Source organism: Ischnura elegans, chromosome X (assembly GCF_921293095.1).
Source record: "Ischnura elegans chromosome X, ioIscEleg1.1, whole genome shotgun sequence".
NCBI classification, from domain to species: Eukaryota; Metazoa; Arthropoda; class Insecta; order Odonata; family Coenagrionidae; genus Ischnura; species Ischnura elegans.
The window spans coordinates 116,960,715-116,980,525 of record NC_060259.1 but is presented as its reverse complement, the minus strand read 5'-3'; positions in this window follow the sequence as shown (position 1 = coordinate 116,980,525).

Sequence of the window (19,811 nt, the reverse complement as noted above, 5' to 3'; positions counted from 1 at the left end):
GCTCTTGGCCGGGTTCAGTTTCAGTTTCCATCTTTGCATCCACTCCTCGACGTCGTCGAGGTGCTCCTGGATCCGATCAGCGGCCGTGTCTGGGTCGAAGGATTGGGATAGGATTGCGAGGTCGTCAGCGTAAAGGAACGTTTCTGTTTGCGGGTGGGAGGGTAGGTCGTTAATATATAAGTTGAAAAGGAATGGGGAAAGGATGGATCCTTGTGGTACTCCGGAGGAGATGGGATGTAGTGGGGATCGAGCTAGTTTGACGGAGGAGTAGAAGGTGCGGTCGGTAAGGTAGGATTGAATTAGTTTAACAAGGTAAATGGAAATGGGAGTGCAGTGGAGTTTGTGGAGGAGGCCCTGATGCCAGACACGGTCGAAGGCCTTGGACTGATCCAGGAATACACCCACGACGTATTTGTTGATGTTGAAACCATACTGAATAGTTTCAACCAGCCGCGTTATTTGGTGAGTGGTGGAATGGCTGGAGCGAAATCCTGTTTGTTCATCGCGGATAAGTTGGTGCTCCTTGAGTTCTGGAAGGAGGCGGTTTAATATGGTCTTTTCAAGCAGTTTGCCGAATACCGAGAGTAGACTGATGGGTCTATAATTGTTCGGATCTTGCTGTGCTTTTCCTGGTTTGGGAATATGAATTACTCTTGCCGATTTCCAGTCTTTAGGGAAGTAGGACATCTTGTAGCAAGTGTTGAAGAGGTGACGTATGTAGAGCAGGAAATTTGGAGGAAGCTGTTTAGTTAAATGGTTGGTGAAGTTATCCGGACCTGGGGCTTTCTTCTTCGGTAGCTGTTGAATGAGAGATTGGAGTTCGGCTGGAGAAACTGGTGAAAAAGATGGGCTAGGGCAGAGTATGATGGAAGAGTTAGATTCTTCACATTCATCAGTGGCGTCCGAGTTGTCTGCGTCCTGGAACGTTTTCGCTAGTTGTTCGGCGAACAAGGTCGCCTTCTCTTCGTCTGTGGTTGCCTGGATGCCATTAAAGTCCACCGGGGGGGGAGGAGTTTTACGGCAACGAAGGGATCTGGCAAGTTGCCAGACTGAGTGGTCCTTGTGGGACAGTGTCGCGATTTTCTCATCCCAGATTTTCTGACGGTGGGCTCGTATGACGGAAGTCACACGATTTCTGAGGGCTTTGTACAAGTTTCGTATGATTGGGTCCTGAGTGCGTCTCCACTGCTTCAGCGCGTTGTTTCGTCGATGGATCAGTGGGAGAATGGACGACGGGAGTGACGTATCAATTAACGGCGTCGGCTTTGGCGTGAAAGCTGCTTCTTTCAGGCAGTGGTTTAGGCTGGCGTTGAGGAGTGAAACGTGTTTTTCCACGTCTTCCGTTTTGGTACTGGAGCGTGGATCCGGGAAGCTGATTTTAGTGGCTGAGTCGGTGAATTTATTCCAATTTATTGCCGGAGGTGGAGTAATGGTAGGGTAACAGAGTGGGAGGTTGAGTAAAATTGGGGCGTGATCGGATGCTGCTAGCGGTAAGGTTGACGGTAGGAGGAATGGAGAAAGGTTTTTAGTAAGAAAGAGATCAAGAATATCGGCAGGGTGATTGGGGTTTGCCGTGAAGTGGGTAGGAGAGGGTGGAGGTAGAATTGTGAAAGGGAATGTGAGTTCGGCGTGGTGTAGGTTCCGTCCTCTTTGGTTGGTTGATTTGCAGCCCCACGCGCTGTGCTTCGAGTTCAGGTCTCCGCCCAGTACTGCTGTGGTCGAGAGGATGGATTGTAGAGCATCCAGATCTTTGTGATGGATTCCATGTCCTTTCGGGGGCAGGTATGCGCTCCAGACGTTGAGGTCGCCGTTTGCGGTGGCAAATTTGGCACCTATAAGTTCCAGCGCTTCTGTGGGTGGAGCTTTGAGTGGAGTTTCTATAAGGTGTTTCTTAAATAGGAGCATCACTCCGCCGCCAATGCCGTCTTTCCTTTCGCGTCGTCGAATGATGTAGTTAGGAATGTGAAAAGCGTCGTGCGGTCTCAGCCAGGTTTCTTGTATGAGAGCTATGTCCGGTTGCTGGGAGTGCAGGATATGCAGGAGTTCGCCTTTTTTATTTTTAATGCTGCCTGCGTTCCAGGATAGTAGCTTGAGGTGGTTGAGTGTTTTGTTTGATTTATAGGCCATTAACGAGTAGCATGGCGCCGGTGATGATTTCTTCTAACAGAATATCCATTCGGGATTTGCCTTCGGCAGGATTTATGATTTTTCGGATAAGCCCGGATAGCCAGGCTTTCAGGTGGGTTTTCCACGAGTCCGTGGTGGCAGTAGGATTTTCTGGGGCCGGTAGTGGTTGGCTGTTTCTTGTGAGCGATGGCTGGGAAGGGTTTCTGGCGGGTTGAGCGGTGGTCGGCGGAACTGGGGCTGATGGTTGTGTTCGGGAAGGTTGGGGGTTCGATTGAGAAGTGGGAGCCTGGGAAGCTGCTGCTGGTAATGCTGTTGGTGGCGGACGCTCGATTTGACTGCGGGTATTCCATGCGTTTGTAGGTGGGGGCGGAGGTGGGAAATTTGCCACATCGAGGTTTGGTGGAACTGTAGGCGGCGTTTCACTGGCGGTCTTCAGACGTAGGAGCCGGGCTAGTTCTTTGTATTTTGGGCAACCTTTGTAGATTGCGATATGTGCGCCGTTGCAATTTGCGCATTTTCCTGGCGCGTCTCTGGTTTTCGTGCAAGCGGTGTGGTAGTGGGGTCCTGCACATTTAAAGCACTTCGGGTCCAAACCACACGTTTTGTGGGTGTGGCCGAAATTTAGACACTTGCGGCATTGGATTGGTCCCGGGGATTGTTTAAACGGCACCACTTTCGCGCTTAGCCCGAATATGTCCTTCATCTGAGTTAACCTTGCCCTTTCGTTAGGGCAGTCGAGCCTGACCTGAAACATAGGCAGCGGGCGCAATGGCAGAGATGGAAGTGGCGCAGCTGGGTCGTCCCGCCGGAGCTGATTTCGTTGCCTATTCTCGGCTGGCGTGGGCCGAGATGAGCGGAGCTGGACTACATGCTCGGACGTGATGCCCTTCGCAGCCAATTCTTCTTTGACGGTTTCTGGCGTGGAGTCCGCGGGCACTCCTTTGATAACAAAATGCGGTTTCTTGTCTGCTTTAAGCTGATACGTGAAGTGCGGGATCTTTTTGTCGGCCAAGATTTTTGTGGTTGCCCTGAAGTCATCAACTCTCTGGCATTGAATAAGGATATCATTGCTTCTTAGCGAAGCTACCGGAGGGAAAGTGCAAGCAGAGTATATTATTTTTCTCTTTTCGATCCAGTTAGTGGTGTCCCTGATGAAGATGGGCGGGATTTTAGAGGTGGATTCGGGTTCTGGCGTTTCTTCCTCGTCATCCATATCGTCACCGTCTTGGCTCAGTACATCAAATCTGTTGGCATCGAGTACGGGCGATGTCGGGCGGGAATTTGAGATGGACGTAGGCGGAGTGTTTGCCTTGCGCTTTTTCACATTGGTGACAACAGTATATGCGGTGGGTGCCGGAATGGCATTAGTGGCTGCAGCCTGATCAAGAAAAAATGTTCGGAGTTCGGCGCCGCGTTCACTTACGAGAGCAAGGAAGCGCGGATCGTCTGTAAGCGGAGTGAATGGGACTGCCGGTGGTGATGTAGGCGAGTCCGAGTCGATGGCGGCTGCCATGACTGTGTTGTGATTGTGCCCTAGCGTGGGGACCCGACGGGTCCCCCAAGGCGTGCAGTGAGGTTGCCCTCTGCCTTGGGGTTGCCGACCGAGAGCGACCGAATGTGGGACCGGTCAAAGCGCCACCTGGGGTTTGCACCCGCCTCCCCCCAGATGCCTTTGCCGGGTGCGTGTACCTAGTGTTGAGTAGTGAACTGTAATGGTGTTTGTGGGCAAGTGGTGTGGCAAGTTACGGGTAAAGATTGTGTTAGGTCCTTAAGAGGGCCAATATGAAAAAATAATTTGTCTTTATACGATACCAGTTCGTTTTCGGCGTGAGCCCTTGAGGGCGCTTGGTGCCTCTGGGTGTGCTGGAGCCTTTCCGATGACTTCTGGCGAAATCTTCTAATCTGCCGAAAAGGTCCTCTTAAGGGCCTCGGAGGCCGAAACCCTTGAGGGCGCTGAACTTCTATTGATGTCCGGGTGCCGTTTAGCTGGTTTGCAGAGAAAAAGTTGGAGTCCCCAAAAAGGTCCTCTTAAGGGCCTAGGCGGCTCTTCAGGTAGGTGCAGGAAGTCCTACGATGGCGGAGGGTGTGGCAGGAGAACGCCGTGGGTGTCCTCGACTGCCGGCGGAGATATCGCCGAGTTGCGGTGGCGGCTTTGCCGCAGGCTGTTGCCGCGGGCTGGCGGCGACGATGGCTGGCGCGAAGCCGTGGGTGAGGGCGTGCTGTGTCAAGCAAGTACGAGATGTCCCCAATCTCTTATGATAGCATTAGGAGTCATTCTATAGCAGATAAAAAGGCAATTCTTTTCACTAGATTGCGCGCCGAAGGCGCGTTTAAAGCCGTTCCGGTAAAGCGATGTTTACCCCTACCAGCCAGTTTACAATACAATAATTTTGGGCGCAGTTGTATATGTTGTCGGGGTAGTGTGTTGTTTGTGTTAGCAGAAACTTACATATTAAACATCAAAATACACTAAGCTACATACATCTTGCAATTTCTTTTACAGAAGAATGATGAGTACAAGGTAATTAAAACGGAGTTGGAAAGAACGTCCACATTTGTAATGGGCTCTTTTGATTTTTTTTTTCCTCCTCTGTTGAATACGTTTTATTTTTTCATTGTTTTTAATAGTTTTTATATATATTTTTTTTTTATTGGCCCCTTTTTTTTTCTTTTTAGTTAGTTTTTTTTTTTCATATTGGTTTTGTTGCTTTGTTAATTATTATTATTTATTTTATTTTTTTTCTTTTTGTTCTTTTTTATATATATATTTTTTTTTCTTTCTTTTTTACTGTGGACACACAAAACAATGCTAACCTAGCAATACTAATATCTAGAAGAAGGAAAGATATAGGATAGACTCATAGAAGAGTAGCTTGTTGAGGCAGTCTGTATGTTGTTGGGATTGTAGGATCGTAATTCCAGATGTCTGTAAGGAGAGTGTTGTTTGTTTCCCTGAGCCTGGACTTAAAGTTTTTTACTAGTTTGTTGATAAATTCTCCAATGGACGGAACACCGTGAGCGCAGCGAATATCTTTGGTCCTTGTGAGTCGGGAGAGGTTAAGTAGAAGGCGGAGGGATTTATTTTGGAAGGATTCCAGTTTATCTCTGATGGATTTATTGTTAGCGAAAATCTCGCAGCCGTAGAGTAATGAAGGACGGACTATTGCAGTATAAAGCCGGATTCTAGAAGAATGCGGTAGCGGGGAGGATGAGGAGCAAAGGGAATAAACCGCTTGCCGTGCCTTGATGGCTTTAGCAGTACTGTATTTTAAGTGGGGTAGGAAGGTGAGTTTGCTGTCCAGATAGACGCCGAGGAATTTGTGTGATCGGGCTCTTGGTATACGGATTTTGTTGATGTGTGGTTGTGTTTGTGGGCCGAATTTTTTTCTGCGTGAAAAGTGTATGTGTGTGCTTTTGGAGGCGTTGATGCGAATCTTCCAGAGATTCGTCCATTTATGGATTAGTCTAAGGTGAGTGTTGAGTTTGCCTATGTTTGTATCTCCCTTCCATGATGTAGCGGCAATTGCTGTATCATCGGCGTACATGTGGAGCGATGTTTTGCGTGTGGAGGGCATGTCGTTTACATAAATTGTAAAAAGGAACGGGCTGAGGATGGAGCCTTGAGGTACTCCAGCTTCCATGGGTCGCAGAGATGATAACGTTTTGGCTTCGGCGACTCGGAATTGACGGTTGTGCAGATAGGAATTGATGAAAAGAATATCTGAGGGAGGGAATTTCAGGAGGTGAAGTTTGTACAGGAGGCCTTTATGCCAAACTCTGTCAAACGCTCTTGCAACGTCGAGGAAGACCGCGTCAGTTGTGTAGCGGCGGTTGAAACCGTGGCTGATTTTTTCCACTAGTCTGAGGATTTGGTGGGGCGCAGACATTTTGCGCCGAAAACCAAGCTGATCAGGTCGGATGAGGCTGTTTGCGGAAGAGAAAGATTCGAGGCGGGACAGAATAAGAATTTCGAGAATTTTTGAAAGATTAGAGAGTAAGGAAATGGGACGAGAGTTTCCGGGGATTTTTGGATCTTTGCCTGGCTTTGGGATGAGGATGACTTTGGCTTGTTTCCAAGCAGCGGGAATATATGGGGCAGAGTAACAGTGGTTAAAAAGATCAGTGATTGCAGAGAGAAAATTTGGGGAACGGCTGGCATATTTCAACTGGGAGTTGGAAATGTTATCCAGCCCGGGAGCTTTCTTGACAGGAAGAGTGTTAAGAATATTGCGGACTTGAGAGGGATTGGCGATGGTAGTGAAAGTGGAGGAGGGGGGAAGGTTATTGTAGAATGAGTTTATTTGGGGTTCTATTGGAGAAAGTGAGGAATCAAGGGATGTTGTTTGTTGAAGATGATCAGCTTGGATTTCGACCTTCTGGGCGGGATCGAATATCAAGGTTGAGTTGGAGGAGATTGGATGGAATAACTGTTTGTCCGTGCGTTTGAGAGCGCGGATGGTATTCCAGATTGGTTTCTTTTGGGGATCAGTCGGATTTTCTAGGGTAAGTGTTGAGATGTGGTTCTCCCAGAGTCTTATGCTATATTTTTTAATTTCTTTTTTCACAGAGTTTGCGAGGTTATTATAGATGGTTTTGTCGGAAGGGATCCTGAACTGCTGCCATACACGACGAGCGGTGTTACGGCGTTTGATGAGGTTGACTAAGTACTGTGGAAATCTGTCTGGCCTTTTGGCGCGGGGAATAAATGTACGGGAGGCGGAAGTTTTGGCCGAATGAAGTGCAGTGGTGATGGCTTCTGTTTGTTTTTCTATCAATTCCGGCGTGGGATTGGATATTGGGGGGAGAGTAGAGAGAGAGTCATTTAGAAACGTGACAAATTTGTCCCAGTCTGTGACAGTAAATTCGGAGGGCAGTAGCGTAGTATTCGTTAAGGGAATGGAAAATGAAAGAGGTAGATGATCGGAAGTGAAAGAATAGATTAGAGAGGGAGTGAATTGGATGGGAAGATTGGAGGAGAAGCCGAAATCGATAACATCGCTGGAACGGGGAGCATAGTGTGTGGGTTGGAGTGGAGAGAGAGGAAGGAGGTTTCTGTTTTTGACGTAAGAGTACAGGATTTTTCCATTTTTGTCGATTCTATTGCTGTTCCAGTACGGATGTTTGGCATTCCAATCGCCGAAGTATATTCCGTTTGAAGCGGAGAACAGGTTATCAAGGTGGTCTTTGGTGATAAGTTTATTTGGCATGTGATATACTGTGTAAATGTTTAAGGGACCGGCTTGAGTGTGTACCGATACACCAAGAGCTTCGAACACTTCTGGAGTGGGGGAGTTCAGGAGGGAATGGGGAATGTTACTTCTGATTAGGATTGCAACTCCTCCGCCTCGGCGTGTGTTGCGGTCCAGTCTGTATATGTTAAAGTGTGGAGAGAAGAAAGAACGAGTCGGGTTTAGGTGTGTTTCCTGCAAGAGTATGATATCTATGTTGTTGTCTACGGCGTACTGAAGGAGTTCGTGTTTTCTAGTCAGTACGCCGTTGCAGTTCCAAGAGATGACCTGTAAAGAGTGTTTGGTGGTATGGTGTTGGTTCATGGCGAGGGCTGGAGGAGAAGCATTTGGGAGAGAATGTAGGTTTTTCTCTCCTCAATAGTTTGGAGAGAAGACAGGTGGGAATTGATGCTGTTGAACCATGAGAATAGGTCATTGGTTTCGGGTTGGTCGGTGGATGATAGTGAAGGGAATTCATTTGGATTGGTGACAGCAGCGAACGAGCGGGTTAGTGGAGCGGGTTGCGGAGCAGTTTCTAAGTTTTTGCGGCGGGCAGCCATGGCTGCTTTTGCCGCACGAAATTTTTCACAGCCGCGGTAGCTGGCGGTGTGATCACTGCCACAGAGAGCACAAGTAGCCGGAGTTTGTGTGTCTGTCTTTGGACATTCGTAGGAGAAGTGTCCTTGGGCGCATCGTACGCATTTGGGCGGCTGATTGCAGAAGTTTTTTGTATGGCCGAGGGCCTGGCATCGATGGCATTGCACAGGTTCAATTGCCTTTTTAAAATTATCAATGCTGATTTTCAGTCCGGCTACATATCTGGTTTGAATGAATTTGGCAGCGTCGATGGAGGAGTCTGTGATTACGTGGACTACTTGTGTAGGGTATTTCGGGACTGACGGCACTCCCCTGTCGCGCTGTGTGGCAGAGGGCCGGGTTGAATAGATACGTTTGCAGGATATTATGGGGAAGCCTAGGTTCAAAAGATCTGATTTGATTTGCTCGTCCGCCACGGAGGTGAGGGTACCGCGCAGAGCGAATTCTCGGCGTCTGTTCTCTGGCAGGCAGTAGGTATTGTATGGAATGTTCATTTCTTTTAGAATCCTCTTGGCTTCATTAAAATCAGGGACAGAGCTGCATTTAATGACGGCAGCAGATTTTGAGGTAGCATGAGATATTGGTGGAGATTTACAGAATTTAAGCAATTTTGCGTGAAGGGCGGACCAATTAGTGGTATCAGAGATAATGATTGGAGGAATTTTGGCTTTGGTAGGAGGAGAGGGGATGTTTACAGATGGAGTAGAGGTTGACGGGATGGCAGCGGGAATGGAATTGGTTGAAGGTGCAGATGGAATAACAGTATTTTCATTAGGTTCGGTACTATTGAGTGCAGGCTGGATTATCTGATCAGTTTCCGTTTCGCAAGTCGTTGCCAGAATGGAATACTTATTGCTGACAGCAATGATAGGAGTAACTGAAGTGACTTTACGTCTGGTAGAGATATTTTCGTCCAGGCTCTTACATTGGGAGTGCGCATGACTGAACTGGCTGGCAGGAGTAGCACGGCTTTCTGTTTGCTCGAGAGCAGGAGACTGCTTGATGGCTTTTGATAGGCCTGAGGGGCCGGGTTGTGAGGCAGCAGGCTGAAGAGTAGATTTTACTTTTGTTTTATTCCGTGTAGTTCTGGGGCTAAACTTATTGGAGTTTTTCTCTGTTATAACCGGGCATGGCGCTGGCGTCTTGGAAGAGACGCGCTGTGGAGCGGCTTCTGGTCCCGCGGAGGATACTGCCAGGCGGAGTTCAGGAATGGTCCTCTTTAGGACCGCGGCCGCTTTCGATGACTTTTGCCCTAGTCTGGCTGTTAGGCGCGTGATTTCGGCGAGGATTGCCGCTGTATCATCGTCTTCCGGCGCCGCCGATTCCGTGGGGGAGTCGGCGACGTCGGTTTTGGCCGCCATTGCGGCCTCTTTGGCGGGGGAGGGCAGGGGAGGGGCCTAATTCCCTAACGAGGGGACCCGGCCGTTTCCCCCGGACTGTGCAATGAGCGATGCTAACGGCTCAGAAGGGTGTCCGGGGTAGCGGCCGAGAGCGACCGGGGATGGTTGCCGTGCAGAGGGGGCGACACCCGAGGGTGAGAACCGCAGTGGCCGAGCTCGAAATTAGGTACAAACTCGGCCAGCCGCGGCCCCCCGGTTGATCCCTTATGGCAACGGGAAGGGACTGAAGAGTTCTCCGATGATTTTGATTGAGTGCGAAAATGGCCCTCTTTAGGTCCTACGGCCTTTTCTCTTGCCGCCTTCTACGGTGATGACGGACGCCGGCGATGGGAAGACGACGCGCAGATGGTGTCGGCCGATGACTGGAAGCCGCCGGGCGCGGTCTCGGCGGCCCGAGCGACTCGGCGCCGGTTGACGCGGCTCCCTCGACGTTGTCCCTCGCTGATGCTCCCTCGTTGGCGGCGTGCCGCGTCCAAGAGCCCAAGCCGTGACCAAGCAGAGGAGAATAATCAGTAAATAAGCAATGGAGCTACCCCAACAAGCATTGAATAATCATTCAGAGAGAGCAATTCCACCACGATGTAATAAGAGTATATTCCAGCAGCAAACACCGGTACCTTAACCTAAATCTAAAAGCATCATCGCACCAAGAAATGGAAGCATCACAGAGTACAATAAAATCTTCATAAAGACTTAATGATCATCAGGGGGATTCTGCTATAGAATGACTCCTAATGCTATCAAAAGAGATTGGGGACATCTCGTACTTGATTAACACAGCACGCCCTCACCCACGGCTTCGCGCCAGCCATCGTCGCCGCCAGCCCGCGGCAACAGCCTGCGGCAAAGCCGCCACCGCAACTCTGCGACATCACCGCCGGCAGTCGAGGACACCCACGGCGTTCTCCTGCCACACCCTCCGCCATCGTAGGACTTCCTGCGCCTACCTGAAGAGCCGCCTAGGCCCTTAAGAGGACCTTTTTGGGGACTCCAACTTTTTATCTGCAAACCAGCTAAACGGCTTCCGGACGTCATTAGAAGAGCAGCGCCCTCAAGGATTTCGGCCGCCGAGGCCCTTAAGAGGACCTTTTTGGCGGATTCCAAGATTTCGCCAGAAGTCATCAGAAAGGCTCCAGCACACCCAGAGGCATCAAGCGCCCTCACGGGTTCAGTCGGCAGACTGCCCGGTAACGTATAAAAACAGAATTTCTGACCAAATTGGCCCTCTTAAGGGCCTTACACGAATTTTACACGTAATTCGCCACACCACTTGCCCATAAACAACATTACCCGACACAACACTACACTAGGTACATTCACCCGGCAAAGGCGCCTGGGGGGAGGCGGGTGCAATCCCCAGGTGGCGTTTTGACCGGTCCTACATTCGGTTGTTCTCGGTCGGCAACCCCAAGGCAGAGGGCAACCTCACTGCACGCCTTGGGGGACCCGCCGGGTCCCCTCGCTAGGCTACAGACACACCAACATGGCTCACGCACTAGACACTGACTCACCTCTCTCTCCGGAGACAGTCCCAATGGCTCCACTCGCCGAAGATCCGCGTTTCCTCGCCCTCTTGAGTGAACGCGGCGCCGAGCTAAAATCATTTTTCGCCGAACAGGCTGCAGCCACTACTGCCTTCACTGCACCGCCCGCCTTTACCGTCGTCGACAGCAGTTCCAAAAAACGCAAGGCGAACACCCCGCCTCCATCGACCTCTGCTTCCCGCCCGACATCGCCCATACTGAATACCAACCGCTATGAGGTACTTAGCCAGGACGGTGACGATATGGAAGAGGAGGCACCGGAACCCGAGCCAACTTCAAAAATCCCGCCCATATTCATTAGGGACACTACGAACTGGATTGCAAAGAGGAAATTAATTTACTCGGTTTGCGCATTCCCGCCCGTTGCATCATTGCGCAGCAAGGACATTCTAATCCAATGTCAAAAAGTTGACGACTTTCGGGCGACTACCAGAATCCTAGCCGACAACCATATTCCGCACTTCACTTATCAGTTAAAAACTGACAAAAAGCCCCATTTTGTCATTAAAGGTGTGCCCGCGGATTCCACTCCGGACACGGTCAAAGCCGAGTTAGCTGCAAAAGGCATCACAACGGAGCATATCGTCCAGCTCCGATCCTCCCGACCGTCAGCAGCGGAAAACAGAAAGCGAACTCAGCTTCGTCAAGCCGACCCTGCCGCGCCTCTACCATCCTTGCCCTTGCGCCCGCTGCCGATGTTTCAAGTACGGCTAGACTGCCCGGACGAAAGGGCCAGGCTGACACAAATGAAGGACATCTTCGGCCTCAGTGCTAAAGTCGTTCCTTTCAAGCAATCCCCGGGGCCAATTCAGTGTCGCCGCTGTTTGAACTTCGGCCACACCCACAAGACCTGCGGCCTAGAACCAAAATGTTTTAAATGCGCTGGCCCTCACTTCTATACTACATGCACAAAGGCAAAAGACGCACCCGGAAAATGCGCCAACTGCAACGGCGCGCACATTGCAGTATATAAAGGCTGCCCCAAATACAAGGAAGTAGCTCGCCTCTTACGTCTTAGAACAACCAACGAAACTCCGGCCGAAGCTCCACCTACTCTAAATGAAGTAAACTTTCCAGCACCGCCGCCGCCAGCAAATGCATGGAACGCACGAAAACAAACTGTTCGCCCTACAGCAATTGTAACAACCTCCGAACCATCCCAACCTTCCACCTCACAATCTATCCCTTGCCACTCCAATCCCCAACCGACAGCTCAGACCGCACCGAGCACCACTCCACCTGTCAGAAACCTTTCCCAACCATCAACCTCAACACAAAGCCAACCTACTCCGGCTCCGCAAAACCCCACTGCCACCACGGACTCGTGGAAAACCCATTTAAAAGCCTGGTTATCAGGGCTTATCCGGAAAATAATAAACCCAGCCGAAGGCAAATCCAGAATGGATATCCTCTTAGAGGAGATCATCACAGGCGCCATGCTGCTCGTCAATGGCCTGTAAAACATTCAAGACTCTCAACCACCTTAAGCTGCTATCGTGGAATGCGGGCAGCATCAAAACAAAAAAGGGCGAACTTTTAAATATATTACATTCCCATCAACCAGACATAGCCCTCATTCAAGAAACCTGGCTACGACCGAAAGACGTCTTCAACATCCCGAATTACTCCACTCGGCGAAGTGACAGGAAGGAAGGAACCGGCGGCGGAGTGATGCTCCTCTACAAAAAACACCTTCTAGAAACCCCCCTTAAAGCTCCACCCACTGCAGCCCTAGAACTTGTCGGATCCAAATTTGTCACCGCAAAAGGTGACCTCAATGTCTGGAGCGCTTACCTGCCCCCGAAAGGACACGGTATCCAGCAAAAAGACCTGGACGCTATCAACTCCATCCTCTCCTCCACCACGGTTCTGGGCGGAGACTTAAACGCCAAGCACAGCGCTTGGGGCTGCAAAAACACCAACCAAAAAGGACGGAATCTACATCACGCCGAACTTACCTTTCCCTTCACAGTCTTACCCCCACCATCCCCCACCCACTTTACTGCAAACCCAAATCACCCGGCCGACATCCTTGATCTTTTTCTTACCAAAAACCTCTCTCCATTCCTCCTACCGTCCACTTTGCCACTTACAGCATCCGATCATGCCCCTATAATTCTAAACCTCCCGCTCTCTTACCCAACCATTCCTCCTCCCCCGCAAGTAAATTGGAAGAAATTCAAGGATTCAGCAACCATGATCAGTTTTCCGGATCCGCGCTACAGTTCCACAACGGAGGACGTGGAAAAACACGTTTCCCTGCTCAACGCCAGTCTCAATCACTGCCTAGAAGAAGCATCATTCACCCCCAAACCTACGCCACTGATCGACACATCACTTCCGCCGTCAATTCTTCCACTTATCCAAAAGCGAAACAGCGCGCTGAAACAATGGCGACGCACCCAAGACCCCATCGTGCGGAACCTATACAAGGCCCTTAGGAACCGAGTAACGTCAGCCATAAGAACCCACCGACAGAAGCTGTGGGACGACAAAATTGCATCATTGTCCCACAAGGATCATTCCGTGTGGCAGCTTGCCAGATCCCTCCGAAATCGAAAAACCCCTCCCCCCCCGGTGAACTTCAACGGCACACAAGCCACCACGGACGAAGATAAGGCAAATCTATTCGCCAAACAACTGGCGGAAACGTTCCGTGACGCTGAACACTCTGACGCTAATGAAGAATGCGAAGAGTCCAACTCGTCCATTTCTCTTTGCCCAAGCCCAACATTCCCTCCAGTTTCTCCAACCGAACTCCAGTCACTTATTCAACAACTACCAAAGAAGAAAGCCCCAGGACCGGATAACTTTACCAACCATCTGACCAAACAGCTCCCCCCGAACTTTCTCCTCTACCTTCGCCACCTCTTCAATACCTGTTACAAGATGTCATACTTTCCAAAAGACTGGAAATCCGCCAAGGTTATCCATATTCCGAAACCGGGGAAACCTCCAAATGACCCGAACAACTATAGGCCCATCAGCTTACTATCGGTTTTCGGCAAACTACTGGAAAAATCCATCCTACTCCGATTACTCCCAGAACTTCAAGAACATCACCTCATCCGGGACGAGCAGGCAGGATTTCGCTCCAGCCACTCCACCGCTCACCAAATTACCAGGCTCGTTGAAGCAATCCAATTCAGCTTCAACATAAAAAAGTACGTCGTAGGTGTCTTCCTGGACCAGTCCAAGGCTTTCGATCGTGTATGGCACAAAGGTCTCCTCCACAAACTCCACTCCACTCCCATTTCCATGTACCTAACAAAAATTATTCAATCCTATCTATCCGACCGTACCTTCTTCTCCTCCGTTAACCTCGCACAATCCCCACTACAACCAATCTCCTCCGGAGTCCCACAAGGCTCCATCCTTTCCCCATTCCTCTTTAACATCTACATCAATGACATTCCCTCCCATCCGAATACAGAAACCTTCCTCTATGCTGACGACCTTGCCATAATATCCAAATCGTTCGACCCAGACACGGCCGCGGACCGGATCCAGGAACACCTCGACGACATCGAAGACTGGATGTCAACCTGGAAACTGAAGCTCAACCCGGCAAAAAGCCAAGTGATGCAGTTCGCCAAAAAGACCAAACGATCACTATCAACCCCGATTTATTACGGCAACAGCCGTATTCCACGCAGCAACACAACCAAATTTCTGGGCGTTATCCTGGATGAAAAGCTGACATGGAGCGCAAACACCAAAGCAGCAGTGCAAAAGGCAAAGAGTGCGTCTGCAGCCATATTCCCACTCCTCAAAAGTCCCCACCTGGGTCTACACACCAAGAAAATACTCTACACGGCCATGATCAGGCCGATACTCACATATGGCTATCCAGCGTGGGGATCCATAGCCAAAACACATTCACATAAACTCACAGTAACACAAAACAAAACACTAAGAACAATCACGGGAGCTCCCTGGTTCGTTCGAAATTCTTACATACACGATAACCTAAAAATCAAAACAATGACACAATACCTAAACGACATAGCAAAATCATTCGAACAATCACTCCATAAAACACAAAACGACCTACTGACTCCTCTATGGAACTACACAGACAATCCACACTTCAAACACCAAAGATCTAAAACAGCACTTACACACCCGATGCAATAATCTCATAAAAGCCACTTAACACAAAACCGCCAACTTCAAAAATAACGCCAAAACGACGATTACCAGCAACGGCTGAACATCGGAAACATAACTGCAATGCAGTTACCAATACAGCGTCAGCGTCAGCGTGATCATCAGGGGTGATCAAAACCTTTTTTGGCTATTTTTCCGCGTCGTCGTGTGGCTTCCCAGCCGATGCTGGTCGTGGTCTAAACGGAATCTAGTGAAGCAGGGATTATTACTCGGGTGATGGACTAGGCGATAGGGGGATTGACCCGTGCAACAAAGTCATTTTTAATGGTATTGGGCAGGTACTTAAAAAATGTGAAAAATTAGTGCACCTCTTTCAAGCGACGGTTATCAACGTTCCACTTATAGCCAACATACCCCTTCACACCTAAACTTTGAACATCCGATTTTGACCTATCCTTTGTTGCAGAATTATTTGCTTGAGGAGACGACTCGTTACAATCCGTGGCTACAAAATCTTCGTGATTGCTGAAGGATGAAAGAAAAAATATTGCCTTCCTAACACTGATGGAGGCTTTACGAATAATCACGACTCTGAAATGTAACGCACAGGACAAAAATGAATTGAAACATCGAATGTCGGATATTCAGTATTATCCTCACTCACGTTCGTGGAAAACAGCGATATTCTTTCCCATGAAGCGCTGAAAAAAGGGGAGGAAAATATTTTCCGACGAGAAACACCAATGTATTTTTGGAAGTTGACTCCGCGAGCTATTCAACACGATGTAAAATGTCTCATGTCCGGTTTTTAGGGAATATAGAAACAAATAAAAAATAAATATTTGAATGCTATAAAAAAACCTTATCAATTCCACGTTTACGAAACACTTGAAAGTATATGAAAATATTATCAGTGTAAAGGATGGTTTCCTATCATCTTTTTATTGCCTAAATCGAAAGATTATCACTCCTGGAGTACGTATTTCACGCTTTTAGATTTTTAAATGACGACATCTATTTTTCGCGAATAAATGAAAAGTGAAAACTTTCAAGCGCGCGAAAACGCGACGGTTAAGTACGAATGCCGGGTAAACTCCGTTTCACGTCGTTCTGGTTCCCGTTGCCGCAAGTGAGGTAACCGTGGGGCGAGGCTTAGAGCTCTGATGCGACGCAGGAAGCTAGCAGGTAGCAGAGTACCATGCTAGCTGGTAGCGCTTGGCTTAAATAAGGATTATTAATACCTTATCAAACAGAGAAAACTTTCCGACCAATGGTAATTTTAATAGGTGATTATTAAGACATGTTTCCCTGAGCTCTGTGCCTCATGCATGCATTGATAATCTCAGACGATGTAAAACTCCTATCCTAAAACCCCGGTCTACTCGTATATAAACTAGGTCCCTGTGACGTCACGTGGAGTGGAATCGCATAGGCGCCAATCTGGCCTTTTTCAAATGATGATAAAATTGACCCTTGCCATTCGTCTAAACCGGTACATATTCGTAAAACCAAATTATTTGTATATTACGATTACACTAATGATGGGTAATGAATCGCCATCAGTGCCTTTCGTTTTCTTCGGTATAGGAAACTACCCTATTAATTTTACTATTTGAGCATTAATTATTGCCTTATTTAAGAGTCTAGTAAATACAGCACGATCAGAGGAATCTTAGAAATCAATTATAAGGTATGCTCATGTAACTATAAAATATTGCAGGTATTTTCGGTGCATAACTTCTTCGCTCACTATTCTCTCGACAGAAAATTATGCACTGGCATTACAATGGAGCAAAACGAGTGAAGCAGTTGGTGATGGTAACGACGGCTGCGAGGAAAGAGACAGCAAAATAGAGAAGACTTAAGCCGCGAAGGAGATAAATAAGACTCGACTGGAATATGGCAAAAAAATAAATACAAGCTTCCTGCATATGCAAGAAAATATGCACTGGCATTACAAGACATATGCAAGACAAGTACGGAGAGGGGGAGGAGAAAGGAATACGAAAAAGGGAAGAACAAAAGACTAGCTTTAACCGCGTGGTAAACGGCAACCCCTTCCCCATTTTTATTCCTCTCGATCTCAAAAACCCCAACCTCCTCTCCGCACTCAACCGCACGTCTCCCCCGACTCCTGGAAGAGGAAAATTTTCCCGCCAACCGTAATCACAAAGGAGCAAAAAAAAGTGAAACACGAAAGCCGCTCCGCAGCCAGCGCGTGCACACGTGAACGCGCGAGCACGGCATCACGCCAGTCGTGCGCCTGCGCAAGTGAGGTCACGGAAAGAGCCATTATCGTCATCAAAGTCGTAAGACGAGAGAAATCTATTTGATAATCTTCCTCTAGACCTCAAAATGCGTCGCTGTGGTGGCCACCGCACTGACTGCAGCCCCAGGGGACGAAGACAATTATTGCTCCTAGGCGGGTTTCATGGTCGGAGCCCAAGGAGCTTATAAGAATAGAAGCTGTTCTTCTAAGCTCCTTGTCGGAGCCAATGGAGACCAGCGCTGCGGATAGAGAGATGGAAAATCGCCAGACACTTCGCGTATCACTCGCATACATGTTAACAGCCTAACTTATTGCCACGCCCCCCACTGGATAGTATTTTTGCGATTTAAAACGAGGTCTAAGCAGCATCATACTTTTACCATTTCCTAAGCCGTAGTGTTTTATCGTGCAAATATTCACCACATGCATTCTGTACACAATGAGAATGCTTTGTCCACGATTGCAATGTGTACAGTCCATTTTCCTCAAATTACCCCTTTTAAATCTGATGATTGAACTTATATAAATACAATGCAGTTGCTGGCAAAAAATATGCCTTCATGTCTTGGTGACATTTCATGAATAGCTGGATGATCTAAGTTATAATTTATAACTTATAAATGAAAGTGAAAAAAACTTTTTGAATGTCCACAGTATTTATTCGAGTACCACGCGTTTCAGGGACTCATCGTGATGATAGCGATGCTGAGGGTTAAGCACGGAATGGAATGGGGAGAGAGGGGTAATGGGGAAAGGGGCAGCCTTGATTTGAGACGAGGGTTTTTCCTGTGAGGAAAGGTATCTGACCAGCGAGGGGAGGGTGGGTTTAAGGTGGGTGAGGAGAAGAGAGCTAAAGAAGGGTGCGGTGTTGGGGAAGAAAGAGAGGATTAGCGGGGTACATTGAGTTTTCTAAATCACAATAGTCTATGGCGGGTCGTTGAGTCCGGCTGTGGGTGGTGCTGGTACGGGTTAATGATTTCCCCGAAGGACATGGGTCACTGGGGGAATTTTAGTAAAAGCACTGCGTAGTATTAGTTCTTGGAAATTCATAACGGCACACAGGTGGATAGGCACTTGAAAATTTTAAAGGCTAGTCAGATAACTTTCCTCACAGGAAAAACCCTTTTTAGTTATGGTGAAGTAAAATGCAGTTATGAGATTAACTGAGAATACGATTTATATGAAGGCTCTGGGAAAATTGAGTCGCCACTACAAGTTTTGTAGCACGAGTATTCTGCAGTTGGACTAAACATCTGCTCTAACCCACCGCGCAATACAATGAGTTTTTTAAAAGTCGCCACTTGCGTCACTAACGTTAGAGCGATTCCAATTTCACGGGGAAAGAATTTTTCTGTTCTTGTATCAGAAAAAAAGTGTTGATACTCTCAACAATTCCATTTTCTTGAATAAAAAATATATAATCCGTTATTGAAGAGTGATGGGAGCATTTGAAATGGACTGCACACAAAAGCTGAGATATGGCAATATTCTGCCCTAGCATGATGATATCAATGCAGATGAGATAGATCTCAATTTATAGAGAGTCACAAAATGTTTGTGCATGGCTGTATTTTTTGTCGGTAGGCATTAAATCTACCGTGGGGGTGAAGGTGACTTTTCCACAAAACAGACAGATTCCAAGGATGTATATTCAACACTAATATCCTAATCGCATGGCCAGAATCCTTGATACGGTCAATGCCGTCTACCTGGGTGAATACCACCCTAAGGAAAACAATGACCTGAATCCAGTGTCACATTCCCCTGATATTGGAATAACTGCAATGCCCACGGCGAAGCTGATTGTGGAATTAGAAACAAGGTCACGTGGTGGGTATGAGAGCAAATATCTCAATACTTACCACAAAACTTTCAGTGAAGAGACTTACGAATATTACAGAAAACTAAAGTCCTCGGCAGTTTATTTGAATAAAATGTCGTGTGAGTGAAGATAAGATGTACGCTCGGTGAATTACGATAACACTAAGATATAAGCTGCACATTAGGGCGGATCGGAAAAATCGACTTTTTTTCAAATCCATCTGGCCCAATGAAAAAAAGTTGTGGGACCGATAAAAAATAAGTCCTGAAAAATTAGAGACCTCTTCGTGAACCGCCGACCCTCGCTCAAATGCAATTTAGGGGGGGAAGATCAAAATTCTAAAAATATTATATTTTATGGTCATTCCCCATAGATTTTGCCAGGTGATTGAACTTTCAGGGCAAAATTTTCGTGCATTTTGACTCATCTGCCACCGTTTAGCAACAAAATGCCTAATCTCAGTCCGCACCCGCGAAGAAAATATTCCAACGCCCACGCAGCGTCGCGGACACAAGAGGAGCAGGCCGATCCCGTCCCCTCCCCGCTCGCTTCTCCACCTCCCACGCCTCGAATGCAGCAAAATTCATCCCGCGTGTGCTGCTAGGAGGGCGTTCATCTTTGATAATATAAATCAGAAGATGATAGAAGGTAAGAAAGGATGCGTAATGAGACGACTTGTCCCTTATTTGGCGCCTCGTCGGCGTTAAACAAATC